Consider the following 6,000-nt stretch of genomic DNA (forward strand, 5'->3'; position numbering starts at 1 on the left):
CTCCCATCGTGTCTCTAGTGGTAGAGCGAAGCAGTCAGCTAACGGGAATAGAGCCTATCTCTTATTCAGGCCTCTTCCGATGTAGTATGAGAAGTAGGGACAATGGCGCTTAGGTGTGATTTAGCCTTTTACAAAGTTGAGAGACAGATCTTAAATTCACCTTCAAATCAAAGTTTGGATGCTGAGGCTGTATTGTAAAGCAAAAAAGGCAATTTTGGATTTATAACAATTATTAAGACAAAGTACATTCGGTGACCCTTAATTAAACTGCAAACATGCATCAGAGTTAAGAAAAAAGATAAATTCCTCTCTGTATGTACAATAATTTACCTTCAGAATTGACCTGTGAAATGACAAAGCAAGCAGCTGGATGAGAGCAAAGTGCACGTAGCCAGCCGCCTTCTCAATCCCAACAATATTTGGCAGAACGAATGGGTCTTCTGCATTGTGGCACAATACAATTTAGTGGTCCAGGGAAAAAAATCCAAATTGTGAAAATATTTGACAACTACTGCGATCTAGAAAGGGGAAAAAAAAAGAAAAATTAGCTGGAATTTTGCACTATAATTATTCCCAGAGGAATATGCAGATCTTTTAAGTATAGGGGATGGTTCCAACAGACATTCTTAATGGTTTGAAACTCTGGAGAACACGTCTTGCTTTGAAAGCCAGTGAAACTTTAGGGTGGATAAATATTTTCCCTTTTTATTCAATTTAGTTGTCATTTTCAAGTCAATGAATTGTCTACAGTTCATGAACAAAATGTTTTAAGTCTTAGATCTTTGCTAATCCACTCTAACATTGGTCCTAGAGGACATTCATTGTACTTTAAAAATGTCTTGTTTGCAAAGTTACTCACTCCAATACTAAGAAAAACTTTAGCAGTAGTAAGAAAAAGGTACCTGTGTATAAATAATAGCTGTCATCCAGGAGGATTTTGTTGGCCTTGGAACAGATAAAACGACCCAGGAAAAAAATGGGCAGAACCAAAGTGAGAATTGAAGCAGAAATCCTGCGATCACGAATGATCACGAAATAGCCAAGTCCTTCTGACGTGGACGCCATAGCACCGTACAAAGCGAAGCACAAGGCAGGCTGATAAAACTTCTCTGACTCCCCCAGTTCAATGTCATGAAAGATCCTGAACCATGGGGGAGGGGGAGTTCAAATGAATCATTTTTATTTTCTAGGAAAAAGGGTGTGAGACTGCTAAACAGCATTTTAACCCAGACAATAAAGTAAATCAGACCAGAGGAGGGCATAATGGAACCTCTTAAGAACTGCAGGCGTGAGGCGGTAGCAGCGCGTTAACCAAGTCTTTCATAAAAGCTTTTGCTGACTCAGTCACTGATATCACAGTCCAGGATACGAGATTTGTACTAGGCTGCTTTATAGGTACTAAAAGGATATGAGTTAAATCACCTAAATTGCACCTGCTCAGTAACCCCCTAAGCTACAAGGGTGTGTTTACGCTTACACTTCAAACAGGGCACTAAACAGTTGCCGGATTACTTTGTCAAAAGTTTAATTTTCTTTCAAAAGCCACAGAGACAATGTATAGTGTAAAAATGAGCATAAATATGAGCATAGTTCCTGCATATGGCACTCCCGATAGCCCTGGCAGAGGCTGTAATCCCGAGAGGCAGACACGCGCTCGCAATGTCGGTGCAGTAATGCTGATTCAGGACAACTGATCTACACCATCGTTTTTGTCCATATGTGATTCAAGTCCTTCTTGGAGGACTGGAAACTATTAAGTGCTATTATTATTTTTTTTTAAGATATTTTGCACCGATCACATCCTTATTGTAACGGGTGGGTTTGCTTTTAGGTTTTTCTTGCCTGTTCAGAAACAGTTCACTGGCAGTGATCGCAACAGGAACTTCATTTAATGGCCTGCCTGCTTCTTCGCTCCTCTGAATTGATGGGGAAAGGATACGATCTACTGCAGGTAACGAACGGTTCTCCGGGCTGGGAAGCTGAGCAGAGGAAGCAGGCGAAGGATTCATCTCTGGCATCTTGCCTTAGACGCTGTCTTCAGCTTCCATCTTTTCTGCCGCTTCATCTCCGCTTACTTCTTCAGCATCGTGGCTCGAGTGTGTTCTTTTGAACATCTCTGAACCTATCAGAAAAAAAATTAATAGGCGGTGATAACTTTAGACAGAGATAACAGAAGGCTCTTGCCAAGGGGCAAATATCTCACCTGTGCTTTCCTGTGTGCCCTGCGTCCTCCTCCTTTCACGCTCAGCCTCAAAGAGGTGCTAACCACCGGTTCAAATCACTAAAACAATCTGAAAACCAGTGGAGTTCAGAGCTGCGTAGATGATTTGGAAAGACAGTTCTCCTCAAAATCTAAAGGAACTGTGCCTGTAAATCATGCGTGTGCTGTTGGACATCTTAGTGCATATGTTCAGCTTTTTAGTACAAGTTAACTATAGCATAATGGAACATACAGTTAATGTTTTTATTCTCTTTACTAGTGATTTAATGTAATTTTAATATAGTTTAAGGCAGTTATTGAGCTCTAAATAGGAACATCTGGGGAAAAAAATAATTTTCCACATACATTGAAGTATGTTGGGCAATGGTAGTGTTTGGGAGGGACAGAGTGGAAAATTGTACACATCTTGCTAAAATACACACGCTCCCCTTAAATGAGGGCAGCTCTTGGTGCAGCTTTTGGAGAGCAGCGGGGTTTCGTTCCTGCAGGTCGCGGCTGTGTGCGGAGACACGTCTCCGGCACGGTGTGTTGTTTCCACTTCTACACATCATCTCTCCTACTAGTAATGGCTCGTTGGCTTTTAACTTCCCTGAGGTGTGGTTCAGCCAGGGTTGCCACCATTTCTATTTGCCGCTATTTTTCTGCAGAACCCAAGGAGAGAACAGGGACAGACACACCGTGATGCTGCTGTTTTACCTGCATCTTGGAGATGCTGCTCTGCCCCTGGTGGGATCACAGGGCTAGCGGTTTGCTTCAGACTCTCACGTTTCTTCTGTCTTATTTTGAATAGTTTCATCCTACTGGTTGAAAACAAACTTAAGGCAATAATTGCCCTAAATTAGGTGTGCACTTTATCTGAATTCAGTATCTTACAAACACTGTCCTCGTGACAACTCTGCAGCATAGAGTCTGCAACTTCAGTGTTATAGAAATTATCAGAAAATTGATTTGATTTAGAAATTACTTAAGGAATGAGACATTTTCATTTTTTAGTCTAAAATTTTTTTCAACTAGTCAAATACTTTTATTATATTGTATTTTACAACATTTTTTTATTTCCCGTCAAACCAGCCCTAATGAATAAATTGTAAATCTGGAAGTATTTTTCCCAAAGACGTAAGGTTGAGACTAAAGCCAAGGAGACACTGGCTCTAGGTCTGGCGTTTAAAGTACCAGTCGTTTGTTATGGGCATTCACATCCACACACGTGACTTTCTTCCCCATCGGACTGTCATGCTCTTTCTCACAAGAATGGTATCCCACCAATGTGCTTCTTTCTGAATCGTACTTCACAAGCAATTCCATAACACTTAGCCACTCTTCATATCTTCTGAATTACTGCCGGTGATAGCAAAATAGCATTCCCTTTGTCTTCAGCAGACTTAACAGTGGACAAACTCACAAATCTAATCCAAAGCCCATTGTATGAATATCATAAGGGATGGGGATGGGTCTTACATGCATATTTTGTTGGATATCACTTTGACATGTAAGATATAAAGGCTGTGAGTAACAGAGACTTTCATATCTTTGGCCAGCAGGAATTTCGCATATGTCTTAAAATTGCCTCCTCCTATGAACACATGTAAGCTTGCAAGCCAGGAAATAATAGAGACAATTATTCATCTGAGTATTTATACTTCTTCTGATATTATTGTTTTTATTTTTGCAGAGCGCAGCTTACTTTGGACCTGGCTAGTATTTGGAAGCTCTCCATCCCGAGATCTAATATCCAAAACAGGAAGCGGATTTGACAGGCACATGCAATACTATAGGCAAACACAAAGTAACATCGTAAAGGTTTGGCTCTAGACCAGCTTTGTATGTGATGTTGAAACATTTGGTATTCTGCTTAATGTTTCTGCAAGGAAACATCTGTGAGATTCTGCAGCAGATAACGCGAAATGTTTGGTCAATCTTTGTTCACCTCAAAAGGCATTGAGAAGGCTTCACTCAGTCTTAACTGTAAAATCAAAATGCGCCTCGTTATTCCAACACGGAAAGCCCATGTGCTGTCCCTAATGGTGCTCCACCAAGAAGTGGTGGTGTAGCACGCAGGCGGATAAACACGGGCCAGGACAACCCTGTTGCATCCCTGCTGGGCCGTGGATCGGGGTCACTGTGCAGATCTGGATCTAACATTCTTCCCCTTGCTCTTCAAGGGAAGTTCTACTACTTCGTCCCCTCTTCCTCTGCAGAGAGGCATCTCCAGTGGAGGACTCTAACGAGCTCTGTTTATTGTAAGGCTTTCACACTGGTATGTCTACAGAACATACTGTCCTAGTGCCAGGGCTTTTTGGAGAGCCTGTGACAGAAAACACAGGGGTCAATCCCAGTTTATGCTAATGCAGTGTGTTTATGCTAGCTGTTTGCACCAGTGCAATTACGGTGTCAACTAAAGCCTTAATGTGCCGATGGCCTCGATCTGATCGCTGAGCCATTCGCCCTTGGCTGCAAAACACTGGAGCAGCCACCATCCCTTTGGACAGAACAGACAGGTGTCTCCTAGCAGAAAAGCACCGCCTTGGTGAGCACAGACAGTTCCTCCAAGGTAGCAGCCACCATGCCAGGTTAACAGCTTGTGGCTTGGGGATAGGTCAGAGGGACAAATGGGACCAGGGCTGAGCCAGCTACGCTCTAAGAAGCAAATAGGCAGGGAGAAGTAAAAAGATTAAATGCTCACCAGCTGGATACACAGTGTATTCTACAATTCAGTTTTAAATGAGCAGGAAACTTGCTGCCTTCTCATAGCCTGTAGGGATTTGGCACTGGTGAGGCTGCACCTCAAATACTGTGTTCAGTTTTGGGCCCCCCACTACAAGAGAGACATTGAGGGGCTGGAGCGTGTCCAGAGAAGGGCAACGAAGCTGGGGAAGGGTCTGGAGCACAAGGCTGATGGGGAGCGGCTGAGGGACCTGGGGGTGTTTAGCCTGGAGAGAAGGAGGCTGAGGGGAGACCTCATCGCTCTCTACAACTGCCTGAAAGGAGGGTGTAGCCAGGTGGTGTCGGTCTCTTCTCCCAGGTAACAAGCCATAGGACAAGAGGAAACAGCCTCAAGTTGCGTCGGGGGGGTTTAGATTGGATATTAGGAACAATTTCTTCACCGAAAGTGTTGTCAAGCATTGGACCAGGCTGCCCAGGGAAGTGGTTGAGTCCCCATCCCTGGAGGTATTTAAAAGACGTGTAGATGTGGTGCTCAGGGACATGGTGTAGTGGTGGACTTGGCAGTGCTGGGTTAACAGTTGGACTTGATGATCTTAAAGGTCTTTTCCAACCTAAACAATTCTATGATTTGTTCTCTTCCTCCACTCTGTGCAGCACATCTTTCTTCAGCTTGACTGCAAAGAGCTCGGCTCCTCTGTAGGTGTGACACGAGCCCAGCTGCTTGTGAAATGCTCCTCTGGGCAGCAGGCAGCCACCCCTGGGTTGCCACGAAGGAGCAGACCATGCTAACGCAGAACAGTTGACTATGGTTTTCAATTTGGTAGATCCAAGGACTGTTAGCCTAGCTCTTAGCAATCCATTGGGAGATTTCACAGTAGCATTAATCTGCTGGTTGATAGAGTCAATAGGCCATAACAAAGGCCTGGTATTAGGTGTTTGATTCTACCAATAGAACAGAGTAGTAGTAGGAGAGAGAGGGAGCAACCAGACTTGTAGTAAGTTGCACAAGTTGTGGTAAATCACAGGAGTGGGAGTAGAAGGGCTCAGATGACGTTCCCCAAGAGTCCTCATAGAACAGGTAGCTTTCTCTTTTTTTAAATGCTATTGTTTTCTGA

The sequence above is a fragment of the Mycteria americana genome, chromosome 14 (genome assembly GCF_035582795.1).
Source record: "Mycteria americana isolate JAX WOST 10 ecotype Jacksonville Zoo and Gardens chromosome 14, USCA_MyAme_1.0, whole genome shotgun sequence".
NCBI classification, from domain to species: Eukaryota; Metazoa; Chordata; class Aves; order Ciconiiformes; family Ciconiidae; genus Mycteria; species Mycteria americana.